Source organism: Serinus canaria, chromosome 22 (genome assembly GCF_022539315.1).
Source record: "Serinus canaria isolate serCan28SL12 chromosome 22, serCan2020, whole genome shotgun sequence".
Lineage (NCBI taxonomy): Eukaryota > Metazoa > Chordata > Aves > Passeriformes > Fringillidae > Serinus > Serinus canaria.
In genome coordinates, this window is record NC_066335.1 from 635375 (window position 1) to 651052 (window position 15678).

At 51.8% G+C, this 15678-nt stretch overlaps 1 protein-coding gene across 1 annotated transcript in view; it reads left to right on the top strand.

Annotated features, from left to right (window-relative positions):
- The first annotated feature begins 6938 nt into the window (after positions 1-6938).
- SLC23A2 (solute carrier family 23 member 2) overlaps positions 6939-15678 on the top strand; it is a 53014-nt gene continuing 44274 nt past the window's right edge. Inside the window, exon 1 of the mRNA XM_050983143.1 lies at positions 6939-7038. The gene's annotated coding sequence lies outside the window, so the exon portion shown is untranslated. The remainder of the gene's footprint in view (positions 7039-15678) is intronic.

Below are 15678 nucleotides of genomic sequence, written 5' to 3' on the forward strand. Positions count from 1 at the left end.
TGGTGGAGTCAAGGGTCATGGGCGGGGGAAAACTGGATTGTTGATTAGAAATTATTGTTTGGAATTATTGAACTGCCTGCTTTGCTGCTCTGGGCTCAGCCAGACCGTGGGCTGTGCTGGCTCAGGACTTGTCACCCTGAGACCTTTCCTGTGTCCAGGAAAGTGTTAAGGAACTGCTTTAATTGGAAGTAAGGCAATTACTGGGAGCTGTTGTGGCCTGCATGGACAGAGCTTTCTTCTGATAAGAATCAGGAAGTGACATTTCCTTCCTCCACAGCTCTGGGGCAGGATTCTGGGCCATGCTGCTGTCCTGGTCCCTGGGCAGCACAAAGGGACCTCCCCTCCCACAGCAACACCGAGCCAGGGCATCCCTGCAGAGCCTCTCCAGCTCTGCAGTCAGGGAGGAACAGAACTGTGATGAATCTTCTTGGAGAGGACTTTCAGCTCCCGTGAAACAGCAGGTTTGGCACTGAAGCAAAAATTCTGTGGAGGAATCACCGTTTCATCCTGGGATGTTAAAGCAAAGGGCAGCAAATCCACTCGTCACCAGTAATTAATTTTGGTTTGAAATATTTACTCGGGCTGAAGTGGTAGCTGCTCTTAAGTCTTTAAAGGATTAGCTGCCTGCTACTCTCTCCTGCCTGCAACCATTTATTTAAGCTGTTGCTGCAAATCATGCTGTTAACCTGCCAGGGGAGGTTTTAACCTCCCTTCTCTTGTCAGTGGGAAGTGCCTGGTGCAGATGGCCCTGCTGATGTGACAGAAATTAAACATCCAGTCAGGTCCTCTGGGCTCTTTCCCCAGCTTCTCCAAGGAAGGGCAAGACAGAAAATGCGTGCAGTGATAATTGTCTGCATCACAGGGTGTTGCAAAGGCTGAGGAGGGCTGTGAGGAGCTCAGGGAACATCAGCTGGCTGATGCAGGAGCTTCTGAGCTCAAGCAAAGGAAACGCTCTGGATCTAGAACAAATCCTCAAAGAAAACTGAGAACTCACCTCAGCAGGGATCACTTCTTACTCTCAGGCAAGTGTTGAGTGTAAAAGGGAAAGATCTCAGGTCCTTAAACATACAAACACTAATTAGCATCACCATATAACTTTCTAGCAGCTTTCATTAATGTGTCATTAGAAGAAGTCTGCCAGCTCCTATAATCCTCATTTTTCTTGTCTCTCAACACTAACAGTCCACAGCACAGCATGACCTCTTCCCTGCTGTTTTGGGTGGTTCTTTTCCAGACAAATGCCTTATTTTCTCTGTATTTGATACTGGAGGTCAAGAGAATCCTCTCTGCCTTTTACTGCACAAGAACAGAGGAAGGATTGTAACAGGGCCAGTGCAAATGTGTGCCTAAAAATAAACCAGTGGATGGTCTCCAGCTTCAAACACAAAAAGAGTTTTTGTGGAGGTCTCTCTTTGTTGCATGATCGAGTTTCAGATCACTGAGGAGACACTTCAAAGTTCAGCTCACAAGCAGCTCTGGTTTAATCCTCCCCATGAAACAAAGGCAACTTTTGACTCGGACCCGGGGTCAGCTGCCACCCTGAGCCCCCGGAGCTGGCAGGGGCTCACTCTGGATGGATCATCCCCGGGGCAGGGGCAGTGTCTGGGGTGCTCTCCTGGGCTGCTGCCTCCCACCCTGCCAGGGCCTGGGGCTGCAGAGGGACAGGCAGGCCCACAGCCCTTCTGCCACCTCTGCTGGAAGCAATTCGAGGGGCCAGAGCTTGCAGAGCACTTCAGTGACACTGCTTGGCACCAATTAGGAACAGCAGAGAGGTGGCACTTCAGGCAGGGAAGGGGTTAACCAGTGACAGGGCAGTTTTGGGGGAGAAGTTCGAGTTCATTGTTCCAGGCTCCCTGTGGATTTTTGTCCTTTCATCTCTGATTCTTGGTCCCCATCAGAGGGGCTGCTGTCCTTCCTCTTTGCAGTCCCTTGGCCTGTGAGCCCTGCAGGGCACGGCCTGTGCCCTCACCTGTGAGCAGGAGCCCACAGGAGCTATAAATAGAGAGCCTGGCCAGCCCTGTGGCATCCGTGCTGCTATAATTGCCACTCTGCACTCCCGTGCCAAGCAGGAGCTGCCCCAGAGCTGGCCCTGCCCTGGAGCCCTGCAGTGGGCTCAGCTCTCCCTCTGCCTCTGGGAGTTCTGCTGCTCCTCTGTGTGTGACCACTCCTGATGACTGCCCAGTGGGGTTTGGGCAGCTCATTTTCAGCTTGTAGAGGGTCCAGTTCCTGCCTCAGCACCGTTTGTTTATGTTGCCTTGCGGAGGGGCTGGTGTGTCTGTGTCACTCCTGATGTCACCGTCTGCTGTTGCTATGTGCTCACACGAGGGATTAAATGAGTCACGGGGTAAAAGTGACCCAAGCCCTCCATCCTTCCTCTCTGAGGAGTGATTTGCCAGCTGGTGAAAGCAGGGACTGTGTCTGCTCTCACTTCTCTGCTGAGGGATGAGTAAGCAGCCACCAGGCGCTGCTGCCTGGGCTGTGCAAAGGACCTCTTTTATTCTGTGCTATAAAATTCCTCTAATGGACTTCAAAGTGATTTAGTGCACCATGTCCACCTCATTTTGGAAGTAGTTTAAGTGGGAATGAGCTGCTCTGGTCCCGTTTATCCAGATCTGCCCACAGCAGCTGCTCTTTACTCCCAGAGCTTTGAACAGCCCCAGGTGAACGTGACACAAGGTGACAAATGCCAACTTGTCTCCCCCTTGGAGACCATCCCTGCAGATGCCTCGGGGTGGATCTGATGGGGAGAAGATCTAATGGAACAGAACTCCAGGGTGAGTGTGCCCAGGAGAGCAAAACCATGGGGAGCCATCAGCCCGGGCTCCTGCTGTGCCTCTGCTGCTGCCACAACACCTCGGAGCCAGATGTGGCTCCAGAGACTCAGCATCTGGACAAGGAGAGAGCCCTGCAGGAGAGCAGGCCAGGCAGGACAAACAGGCTGCTCTCCTGGCCCCCTCCTGCTCCCACTCCTCCCGGGATTTAAGGGCTCATTTCAGGAGCTTTGGGAAGCAGCCTGGGGATGAACTCGGAGAGGTGACTCAGCCCATCTCCTCCTCCTCCTCCTCCTGTCAAACAGGGGCACTGCCCTGACTCAGCAAGTGAAATCTCATTTCCTTGGTACAGCCCTGAGGTACCAGACAGACAGCAGCAAGAAAATTGCCTTCTCCTGCAGAGCACAGGCTGTCCAGCTGAGTTAGCGTCACTGGGAGCACTCTGGGCACTCTCCCTGCCCTGGATTCCTGACAGCTTGGGATGAATGTCCTGTGGGAGAAGCACAGGGACCTGGGATGGGTTGTTTGTATCTCCTGGTTGTTTGTATCTCCTGGTTGTTTGTATCTCCTGGTTGTTTGCACTCTCCTGGTTGTTTGTATCTCCTGGTTGTTTGTATCTCCTGGTTGTTTGCACTCTCCTGGTTGTTTGCACTCTCCTGGTTGTTTGCACTCTCCTGGCTGTTTATGTCTCCTGGCTCCCACAACCTCATCTCCACTTCCAAAAACACTTTGCAAACGCGAAGCTGAAGGAAGGGCTCCTCTCTCCAAAAGCTGCCAGAGGCGAACCCCCCGTGAGAGGACCAGCAGGGACGCAGCAGCCCCGCAGATGCCCGGCCCTGCTCACCCAGTGATTGATTCCCGACACCAATTCCGGCGCTGCCGATCCCCCCTGTCCCCGCAGGCACAGCGGGGACTCTGTCTCTGTCTCTCTGTCTCTGTCTCTCTCTCTCTGTCTGTCTCTCTCTCTCTCTCTGTCGCCGTGGGTCGCTGGCTGCAGCCGCCGTAACTTGAGAACTTGGCCCGAGATGCTCACACCATAAGCTCTCTTTGCTACCGAGAGCACTTTGCACTAATTAAACTCCCTAAAAATTCTCCTCATTTTGCAGGTGGCAAACCGGGGGGCTGGGCGCGGCTGGCAGAGCCCATCTGGGCTCTGAGAAAGAAACTTTTTTCTGAGAAAGAAACCCGTCGTTTCTGCCTCGATTTCCACCTGACATTGGGGGGAACAGCAAGTCGGGGGTGTCCCCGAGATAATGAAACATTCCTGTGGGTCGGGAGCTGCCCCCCAGCTGGGGGAGGTGGCATTCTAACCAAGGGCTGCTCACATTTGCTTTCCTCACCTGAGAGTGAAACCCAGGGTCTGCCCAGCTACTCCCCTGTTACCATTCCATATTCCAGAGGGAGAGGCAAAAAACCCCCCACTGTTGGTGAGTTGTTAACTATTTTTATTTTTTTAATTTTTTTTTTTTTTTGCTTATTTGGGGGAGTGTCCACTCACCTCCTAGGTCACTGTTGAAATAGCAGGGGGTTTATTTTTATTTTATCTAATGCAATGGAAGATATTCCTGTTATCCATATACAGGAGTGCTGGGTTCTTCTTAACTGCTGGACTCCACCTGTGGGATTCACACAGAATGTTACTAATCTAATGCAAGAGGACATTTAAGAGGAAAAAGGACTGAAAAAGGCTTTACAGGGTCTGAGCCCATGGTTCTGGGGGGGTCTAGCTGTGTCAAATTCAATTCTTGGAGCATTAAATCCAGCTTCATCGTCCTTCCCTGGCTTGTCCTTGGGCTTATCAGGACCCTGAGGTCTTTATCTGTTACATTTCCATCTGACTGATGTGTTTTCTCTGGCTGTATCTCCCCAGAGCTGTGTCCCTGTCCCTGATCCTGAGCCTGGGGGGACAATGAGCACGCACAAACTCCTGTCAGCAGCACAACTCCTGCAGCCATCAATCTGGCATCACCAAAATGTCCCTCCTGTCACCTCCCCACCCTGACAAACAAAGGCTTTCAAGTTTAAAAGCTGCACTGGAGTCTGTGCCTACATTTGGGATAAGGCCAGGTATTGAATAATGCCCAGGATCGATATCCATAATCAAGCACTGGCCCTCTATAGTTCTCCATATGTCTCACTGGAAAAACCTTTTAGAGGCTTAACCAGGAGAGTGTTGCAGTGAACGTGGCAAAAAAAAAAGGGAGGATAAGCACAAATGCTCCAGAGGCCTCGTAGGGTCTCTGGTCTTAAAGTAAGCTCCTGGGTTTTAATGGGATCAGATGGAAACCCTCCTGGTGGGGGGGTGGGACAGCTGGTGAACAAACCCCCCCAGCATTCCTGCCTGCCAAACACTGCACAGACAGCAGCGTGGGGGGCAAGGAGCCGAAAGATCAACAGAGAGCTGCAGGTCTGTGTGAAACAGGGTCCAGCTGGGCAGCACCTGGCCATCAGCTCGGGCTGCACCTGGATTAAACAACAGCAGGGCTGGGGGAGAGAGCCCAGCACGGCTCAGCGTCTCCTCAAGGACAGCCAGAGCAAGGAGGAAGGGCAGGAATCAGCTGGGGGGCTCAGCCCTGGCTGTCCAGAACAGCCCTGAGCAAGGCAAGGAGCCACGAGCTGCTGTGCCTGAGAACTGCACGTTCTGGGAAGGGCAGGACACAAATTAGAGCGAGTGAACGTTGTCAGAAGCCATCAGGGATGTCAGATGTTGCCGAGAGGGACGAGAGGGACGTGAGAGAGGCAGAGTCCAGCACTGGGTACTGGAGCTGCAGACGTCAGCAGTGCCTGAAAATACCCAGCTCTGTGGGCTGGGAGGGGGATTTGTCACATTTGTGCCACATTTGTGTCACATTTGTGCCACATTTGTGCCACATTTGTGCCACATTTGTGCCACATTCATCCTGGCCCCCACCAGAAAACTGGAAATCTCAAGAAAATGGTGGTTTTGGATGTGTGGTGGAGGTGTCATCTTTTGGGGACTAAGTTTGGCCTCCTCTAGTATAACAGGGGAGGTTTGGGTTGGCCATCAGGAGGAATTTCATCACAGAAAGGGTGATTAGACATTGGAATGGGCTGCCCAGGGAGGTGGTGAGGTTACCAACCCTGGAGGCATTTAAGGAATGACTGGATGTGGCACTCAGTGCTCTGGTCTGGTTGGGATGGTGATGATTTGGCACGGGCTGAGTTTGACCTCAGAGGTCTTTTCCCACCTAAATGATTCTGTGACTCTTGTTCCTCCCTAAACTCACTCTCCTATTGTAAAAATTAGATTTTTCCTAAAAGATAATAATTAAAAAAAAAAAAAGAAACCCCAAAGCAAAGCCCCAAGAGAGCCAGGGCTGGGGGCACCAGGTGAGCACTAGGGGCTGGAGAGGGACCCCCAGATGAGGAGGCCAAGGGGATTTGTTTGGGGACCTGATCAATATCCATCAATATCCATCAATATCCATCATCGTCCATGGATATCCATGGATATCCGTCGATGCCTGCAGGGAGGTGTTGCAGATGGAGCAGGCCCTGCTCCCTGGGGCCCAGCAGTGGGACGAGAGGCAATGGGCAGAAACTGAGGCATGGAATGTTTTACCTGGACACGAGGAAGAACTTTGCTGTGCGGGTGACCAAGCACTGATTCCTAGAAGCGGAATAACAGAGTTACACAAGCCCTGAGGTGGAAGGGACCCGCTGGTCCAACCCTCAGCCTTGCAGAGCACATCCCGGCAATCCCACCGTGTTCCTGAGAGCCTTGTCCCAACCCTGCTGGAGCTCTGCCATCCCTGAGGCCATGACCATTCCCTGGGGAGCCTGTTCAGTGCCCCACTGCCCAGAAAGGCTGTGCAATGCCCCTCACCGGGGATATTCCAAACCCGTCTGGACACAATCCTGGGCCATGTGCTCTGGATGCCGCTTGCTGAGCGGGGAGGCTGGACCAGACGCCCCACTGCAGTCGCTTCAACCCGCCCCATCCCGTGACTCTGCGATTGGTGTCCTTCACGCATAAACCCTTCACACATCCCTGCAGCTGGAGGCTTCCCTCCCTCAGGGAACACGCGGCTGTTTCCCCCTGCCGAGCGCCGGGGCCGCCATGGCGGCCGAGCCCTGAGGCAGCGGGGCCGGGGCCGCGCCATCTTGTCGGGGGCGGAGGAAGCGCCCGTCCCGCCCCGTGCTCTGCCTGCCGGGGCCGCCCGGCCCCGCCGCACTCGCCGCGGAGAGCGAGGGGAGCGGAGCCGCAGCCCCCAGCGCCATTGCCGCCCTCCGCCCGCCATGGCAGGTGAGCCCGTCCTCGCCCTCCCGCCGCCGCCCTCAGGGAGCAGCCCTGAGCGAGCGCTCTCCCCGCCGCGCTCTCCTCTCCGCGCTCTCCCGCCCGCTGTCAGCTCCGTGCCGGCCCCGCATCCCCGCTGCTCGCCCCTCGCTGCCGCGGGCCGGAGGGTCGCGGCTCCCCGCAGCTCCACCATGTTCGCCGCCCGCGGTTCGGTTCACCTTGGCTGCCGCGCCGTCCGCACCTCCGCGCTCCTCCTCTCCCTTTCATGTCGCGTTTGCGGGTTAAATAAACCCTTCCCCGTGCTCGGCGCCGGCGTTTGCCGGCTCGGCAGCGTCTCCAGGGGATGGGGAAGGGGCGCGGGGGATGCCCGGGGGTGGCACCTGCGGTGGGGTCACCTGCCCGGCCGGCAGCACCGCTCGGGCATCCATCCCGGGGTGGGGTCTTCTCTCTGCCGCTGAGGTCGTTATTTTTTTTTTTAATTATTTTTTTCCCTTTAATCGGAGACAAAATGGGTGGCAGAGCCGTAAGCTTGCAGATGGGATGGAGAAATGCAGGTTAATTCTCCCCTGGTCCTGAAGGGGTGGCCTCGCTCTTCCTTGATCCCGTTCTCGTGATACGCTTTAAACCTTTCCTTCCCCCCCCCCCTTTTAAAATTATTTATTTGCCTTTTTGTTTTTTCTTTTTCAGTGCACATCGAGGCAGGAAATATTTAAATTTTCTGGTTTTAACTTGCAAGCCCCATTCGATACCGTGTGTGGTTTTCTTTTGTTTTAAGGTACATTTTGGGTAGGAAGAAGTGATGTAGGTAGTGCAGAAAAACGCCTGAACAAAGCTTGTTGCAAGCCTATTAAGGTTCCTAGAATAAGGACTAACCATTATCATATATTCCTGTATTGGTGGCTTTTGCTTTTTTCCCATAAAAGCTGGGAATGAGGCAGAGGCTTTACAGTTTTATTGCCATCCCTTCATTTTGGAGCCGTCGTGGTCGCTTTGTAGGCAGGGAAGAGCAGCCCTTGAGGCACTTTGGGCTCTCCTGGCCAGGTGAGTGCGGGCTGGGCTGACCCCAAAGGCCGCAGCAGAGCCGCTGGAAGATTCTGGCAGGGGAGGAAATCCCCCGAGGTGTTTAGGACAAGGTAAAGACCTGGCCTGTTCATTTTTTCCGCCTTGTCATTTCCCACACGCAGCTGACTCTTGGTGTGCCTTCAGTGCCAGGTAAATGCCAGGCTCCCTGTTGTTGATGAGCTTTCATTTTCAATAAAAACACCAAATGCTCTGTATTCATAGGGAGCATAATATGTCTGGATGTCCTCACTGCAGTGTAGTGGTGCCAGGCTTGAGCAGGCTTTAAATTACCCAGTTTAAGCTTGAAAAAAGAGCTGGTTTGGGTAGTGTTTTTCCTGGCAGGTGGAGTTTGATGCAGGCTGTAAAATGAAGTGGAGAAGCAGAACAGATGCTGGAGTGATGAGCAGCTGCTGGGCTGCTCGGTGCCAGAGCCAGGCTTAACTGCACACCTTGTCTGCCAGGTGATTGCAGTGTAGATAAAGGATTATTGCAACAAGGAGCTCAGGTTTAGCAAACTGGAAAATAATCTTGAGATGTGTGGAACAATTGGATTAGTTGATGAGCTCTTGTACCCCTACTCCTAGCTGCCAGTCATGATCCAGATACCTTGAAATTAGAGCAGTGTTAACATGGAGATGCACTGAAACAAATTCAACCTTGGGCTAGCAAGGAGGTTGAACAAGCCCTGAGATTTTTATCATGGATTTAAACAAGCCTTTGGTTTAGTTTAGATGCTAAGAGGAAGAGGACCTGAAAATGTCGTGTCAGGGCCCTGGGGACAAGAGAAGGTCACACTGGGATTCTCAGGGGTGGGTTGTGCTCCTGCTGAGGCTTAGCACTCCGAAATCAAATGGTTTAAGATCCATCCCAGTGTGGCACTGGGCTGTAAGCCCTGCCCTGAGCCAGGCTTAGCTTTGCTGAGCTCTCTGGAAGCGCACAGCTCTCAGCAGATGGAAGGAGCAGGATGGGAGTCAGCTTCTCAGAGCACAGCACTGTTGCTTCCTCAGCATTTTCAGCAGGGAAACAAATCCAAGGATTTGGAGGAGAAGCAGCTCCTCGGTCAGTGGCAGGATTTGGGCTGCAGGTTGCTGGGTGTTTCCTTGGGTGGCAGCAGCAGTTCAGGCAGCTGCCATCCCTCACCCCTGGCAGGAGCCCACAGGAGCCTTGTGTTCCTATGGCAGCCAGATCTGTTCGGGGAGGTTTCATGCTCTCTGCCCTCCCTGAGCCCAGGCAGACCTGAGTGCACCTCCCATAAGCCCATCCTGGGTGCTGTGTGGGTGGATTTAAACCTTGCTAGTATGAGAATTTCTGTCTCGAGGTCGTCTAACAGGGAGTTGAATTCCAGTGGAGAAGTAGAAATAATTTCTTTGTTGTTATTGTTGGTTGGAGACTTCTTCAGGGGAAGCTCGAGATAATGGCAGTGTTGGAGGATTGTTTATTTCCTGACAGAAAACTTGCCTGTGGATTTCCCCCACACCGTAAAAAATGCTGCATTTGTATGCAGCTCCTACTAAAAATGCTTTTTTGAAATTAAACGGAATTTTTTATCTTTGATTCTGTCCCCGTGTTTGGGGAGTAGCCAAATCTGGAGTAGCCAAATCTGCCAACTTTTCAGCACGCAGGGGTGTCCCGAGGGGCTGTGAGGTGGCTTTGCTGTGTTCTGGAAGTTGATTGCAGACCATTGAAAGGAAAACGGGTGAAACTGCAGGCATTGTCGGTATGGATTCCTGCAGAAGAGGCTGCTGAGCTGCTGCATTTAACCTGAGGGCAGGGGAAGGCAGCTGGCACCTCCCGGGGCTTGTTCCCACCACCAGCTGGTGTCATTTGGAGGGTGACAGAATCCTGGAATGGTTTGGGATGGGAAGGGACCTCAAAGCCCACCCAGTGCCGTGGCAGGGACAGCAGTTCCACTGTCCCAGGCTGCTCCCAGCCCTGTCCAGCCTGGCCTGGGGCTCTGCAGGGGTCCAGGGGCAGCCACAGCTGCTCTGGGCACCCTGTGCCAGGGCCTCATCCCCCTCCCAGGGAAGGATTTCTTCTAGGAAGTTCTTTTTCTGCTGTAGCTGCTCCTGTCAACGTCTTCGTGAGAGCCACGTAAGAAATCTCATAGCCCAGAAGTTTCTGTTTGGGCCATTTCTTCAATAGATTTATTTTGCTTTCAAACACTTCTTTATGTGTTTATCCTTACAGGAGAAAATGCAGATGGCTGCACACAAGCCTTCTACTTCCATTGGAGCTGATGGTTTATATGTTGCTGGAAAATCTATTTATATCAAGTGTTATTTATGAAGCCTCAGTGGTCATGACATGGCCTGACAACAGTTACCATGGGGGTTATTTTACTTAAAAGCTGCAGGAAGGCAGTATTGACAGACAGGATGAGTAAGAGCCGAGCATCCTGATGCAGTGAAGGCAGGAGTAAAATAAATCATTACAGATGAAAGTTCCTGCTGTGTTCTCCAGCCTTCCCGGGGGTGAAGTCTGTTCAGCTTCGTGGGGTGCACGGAATATTTCTGTCACTGCCTGGGAGCACGTTTGCTTTATGGGCAAATGTTTTAGTTGTTGTGAGCTGTCTCAGGACAGGCTTTCTTTGATGGCAGGAGAGAAATCTGATGATGTCTGGCTGTTTTCAGGTTGTGGGAAGGAAATGTTTGCTGCCTGGATGTTTTTCTGCTGGAGATGAATCTACACGGGGATTTCTTGCCATGGTAATTTGGCCGGGAAAGGAGCAGAGCTACTTCCTTGGAAAGGCAGTTGTGGTGTTGAGACATCGCTGGCACTCGGGGAGGAGGGAGAGCTGGACTTGGAGCTCCTCTTGTAATTTCATCCCTTCCCCTCACATTCATCTCAGGGATCCTGGTTTGGGAGCATCAGGAATTCCCAGTGCAGCTCCCGGGTTTCTCCAGAGGGACCGGGAGCCCAGTTTGGGTTTTGTGTGCCCAGTGTTGTCACCAGTGAGTCACCCTGGGGGCTGTGGCTCTCCCCTTGGCTCTGCCATGGCCCCGGGGCAGGGCTGGGCTTTCAGAGCTTTGGGAAGGCTGGACTGGCCCCCAGGGCCTTTGGGAAGGGTGGACTGGCCCCCAGGGCCTTTGGGAAGGCTGGACTGGCCCCCAGGGCCTTTGGAAGGGTGGACTGGCCCCAGGGCCTTGGAAGGGGGACTGGCCCCAGGGCCTTTGGAAGGGGATTGGCCCCGGGGCCTTGGAAGGCTGGACTGGCCCCAGGGCCTTTGGGAAGGGTGGACTGGCCCCCAGGGCCTTTGGAAGGGTGGATTGGCCCCCAGGGCCTTTGGGAAGGCTGGACTGGCCCCCAGGGCCTTTGGGAAGGATGGACTGGCCCCCAGGGCCTTTGGGAAGGCTGGACTGGCCCCCAGGGCCTTTGGAAGGGTGGACTGGCCCCCAGGGCCTTTGGGAAGGGTGGACTGGCCCCCAGGGCCTTTGGGAAGGATGGACTGGCCCCCAGGGCCTTTGGGAAGGCTGGACTGGCCCCCAGGGCCTTTGGAAGGGTGGATTGGCCCCCGGGGCCTTTGGAAGGCTGGACTGGCCCCCAGGGCCTTTGGAAGGGTGGATTGGCCCCCAGGGCCTTTGGAAGGGTGGATTGGCCCCCAGGGCCTTTGGGAAGGCTGGACTGGCCCCCAGGGCCTTTGGAAGGCTGGACTGGCCCCCAGGGCCTTTGGAAGGATGGATTGGCCCCCAGGGCCTTTAGAAGGGTGGACTGGCCCCCAGGGCCTTTAGAAGGGTGGACTGGCCCCCGGGGCCTTTGGGAAGGCTGGACTGGCCCCCGGGGCCTTTGGGAAGGCTGGACTGGCCCCCGGGGCCTTTGGGAAGGCTGGACTGGCCCCCAGGGCCTTTGGAAGGGTGGACTGGCCCCCAGGGCCTTTGGAAGGCTGGACTGGCCCCCAGGGCCTTTGGAAGGGTGGATTGGCCCCCAGGCTGTGCCCAGGGCTCCCAAAGCTCCGGGGTTGGGTGTCTCCCTCCTGGGGTGAAAGGCTCTGTGTTCCCATCCCGCAGCTGCCTTTGATTGTTTGGGAATGGCTGGGCTGGAGCTAACTGTAAAATGAGTATTTTAATGAGTTTATAATTAGAAATTCAATGATCTGAATCTCCCCGAGTCTCAGTTCTCAGGCCAGAAGATGCAAGTGCTGGTTAAGGAGGGGACAGGGAATGCACTTAACATCCAAGTGTCTGCCTTTACTTACTTCATTGTAATATTCCTTTTAAATAGCAGCTTCAAGTGAGAATAAACTTTATCCTGTTTCGCTGAAAGGGAATTTCCAGAGTTCCTTCTCAACACATTCAGGCAATCAGAATATTTTATTCTTCCCCCAAAACATACATTACTAAGCAGTAATAAATCAATGTGTGTTTCTAAGAGTGTCCCAGGCACCTTGGGGGGATTGCACGGCTGGATTTTGGAGGCTGATACATCTCCATCCTCAGAACCAAAAATGTTTTGCTGTTGGGCTTGCGTCAGCACAGTGCCTGAGCAAACAGGCTTTGTCTGATATTTGTATTTTTGGGAGCAGATGAGTCCAGCTGTTGTGGTGGAGGAGCTGCGTTGTCCCACAGTACCTGTGAGTATCTGAACTTCCCAAGCTCTGAAAACAAGTGTCCTGGTTTCTGTGTGTTTGGGTTAAACCAGCGTGTGCCCTTCCTGATCAAAGGACTGTTTGGATTTGTCACCCACTTCATGCTCAGTGCAGAGTAAAACTGCTGGAAGAATGGGCCTCAGATGAGTACTGATAGGGAAGGGGGATTGACTCACTATTTGTTGGTTTTGACTGTTGGGAAATGTGAGTCACCAAACTGATTTGGAATTTGATTTTGAATGGCTCCATGGCTTCAGTTCGTTGGCTGAATTTATATTTAAATCAAACTGTTGCAGCCTCGGCCATTCCAGCAGTTGGCTGAGGCATTTTGGGAATGCAGGGTAGTGGGAAAGTGAGAAGTGATTTCAGGGGGCTCTGAAATGCTCTGACATTCCTGGGCATTGACCCCGGGTGGGAGCTTGGAGCAGTTTGGGCTCTCAGTGGAGCGACACGTTGTAATTGCCTTTACTCCTGTTTTGCACACACGTTGTAATTGCCTTTACTCCTGTTTTGCACACACGTTGTAATTGCCTTTACTCCTGTTTTGCACGGCCCTGAAATGGCAGCCCAGGGCAATAATGTCCATTTTAGTGGTTTGCTGGCTGTTACCCACTTGTGAGATTGTAAAAGTGAACAGAACAAAGTGCAGCTTTAATAGGAAGGCACCTTAAACACTAATGCACTTGGCAGTGTTTATGTGCTGGGGTGGATAATGGGAATTTATCCCAGGCTCCCAGCCCTGTGGAAATCCGTGGATCTGCTGCTAGCAATGGCAAGGAAATGCTGGAAGCCTTTCCCCACCCAGGCCAGCTTTGCTGAGCTTTGCTGATCTCCCTGTTTTCTAGCCCAGGAGCCACCATCTGAAGGGCTTCCCTTTTTTTCTGACCTTACTCCTGTTACCGCTTCCCTGGCTTGGATTCCAGCCTGGAGCTGAGCTGGTGCTGCTCCCAGGGGATTGTGTGGAATTGTGCTTTTCCAGGGAATTGTCAGTGAGTGTTCTTAGCAGCACTCAAGGTCACCGAGGGGATCTCATGAAACACGCACGTGACTCCATGTCGTGACTTTCACTTTTTATTTAGGGGCTTGGGAGGGAAATAAAACTGCACTGCAAAGTTAGCAGCCTTCTCTTTTGTGTGCTGGGTGGAACGAAGCTGTCCCAGAGCTAACAGCACTTAGTGGACTCTGCTGTGGGAATGTTTGAATTTTTGTGGAGTCTCTGAGTCCCTGTGGCATGAAAAAACGAATTTTGCTCTGTTTATTACTTGTATTTTGTGTGGAGAATCCTGTATCCAGACCCTCACCATTCCCAGGCAAAGGAAACACATCCTTGTTTTTGCAGGCTCTAAAGCACCAGCTCTTCACAGGTTACAGCAGCTTTTTTCCCCCTTTTTCATTTTTTGTGCAGAGTGAATTGTTTCTGAAAGGCAGCTGAGTCTTCCCGATGCAAGCAGCATTTGCTTGGTCATATTTTAACAGGTTGGGGTTTTTGATAAAAGCTGACAGATCATGGTTTCCTGACGAGCATTTTGTTGTGTTAAGACCAAACCTAAGGAGCAATTTGGATTGAGACTGACAAGAAAGAAATTGGAGTGCAGGTCTCTGTTCATAGGCTCAGAGAACAGGAGCTAATTGCTGCATTCTCATACTGTTCCGTGTCCTTTCATCTCTGGGAGCAATAACAATTACCAGTAATTTGCTGATATTGGATGTATTTACATGGGTGCCGTTTAATTTTGTGTGTGTGGAATTTTGGGAGGTTGTGCTGAGCAGAGTCATTATTACCAATATAATTTCACAGGGTTCTGGTCTGGTTTATTCAGCCTGTTGGACACTTGTTATTTGTAATTATTTCACCTCACTGATAGATGCTTTTAAAGCTAAAAAAATAAAAAAGGGAGGGGGGAATGAGGGAGAGGATTTGGGTTTTTTATAATACCCAAGTGTTGAGGGTTTGTTGTAGTCCTGTCAGATGTTTTCCTTGTCCATCTGTCCTGTTGGCAAATAGCAGGAAAGGCAAAGGATGGAGGGCCGAGCTCCTTTGGAGCCGTGATCCTCCTGCTGCAAACACGACCTGAAAACCCCTCCTGCAGCAGGGAAGAGCTGCTGCTCCTGTAAACATCCCCTGCTAATGAGCTGCTCTGCTTTGGAGGGGATCAAACACTGCTGATGCTTTTCATGGAGATGCCTAATCAGGCACAATAGAAGCCAGCAAAGCTGTCAATTAGAGCTTCTATTAAATTGCTGGCTATAAATGAGCCTGAAGGCACAGAGCTGTCTGAGCTCCCCTCCTTGGCTGCTGGGCTTTGGTAAAGATTTTGTGATGGGTTTTGGAGCTCACTCAGGTACACTCCATCTGCATTTGTCCTTTCTCCCAATTATTCAAAGGGCAAAATGTGTGCTCAAGTGCTCTTCCTTCAGATAGCAGCAGCTGAGAAGTCTTGCATTTATCTGATGCCAATTAAGAAAGAATAATTGAGGTTATTTTGTTAAGAGCAGTGCTGAAACACATCTGCCAAAGAGCCCTGAAATGAGGCAGCCATTAAGGCACAATATTAAACCCAGAGTATATTGGTTAAAAAAGGATTGGTTTACTGGCAGAGATCACAAAGGTAAACTAGAGGTTTATTTTACTAAATTTCCAAAGAGCTTTTTAAAAAAATTTTCCCCAAACCAAGAAGTTTTCCTTCAATAACCTACAGCTGGTATAAATACTATAGTAAGTAGTGTGAGCTCTGAAGATCTTACAATTCTTTGTGCTTTTCCTGAGCAGCCAGTTGGGTGTTAAACTGGCTGTTCCACTTCTGTCCCTTCACTTGGAGAAGCCACTTAACCTCCTTTCCCAGTTCTGCTGCTCGCAGGGATATTTAATGCATTAATATCTGTTTAATGCATTAATATCTATTTAATGCATTAATATCTATTTAACACAATATCTATTTAATTCATTAATATCTATTTAACACATTAATATCTATTTAATGCATCAATATCTATTTAACACAATA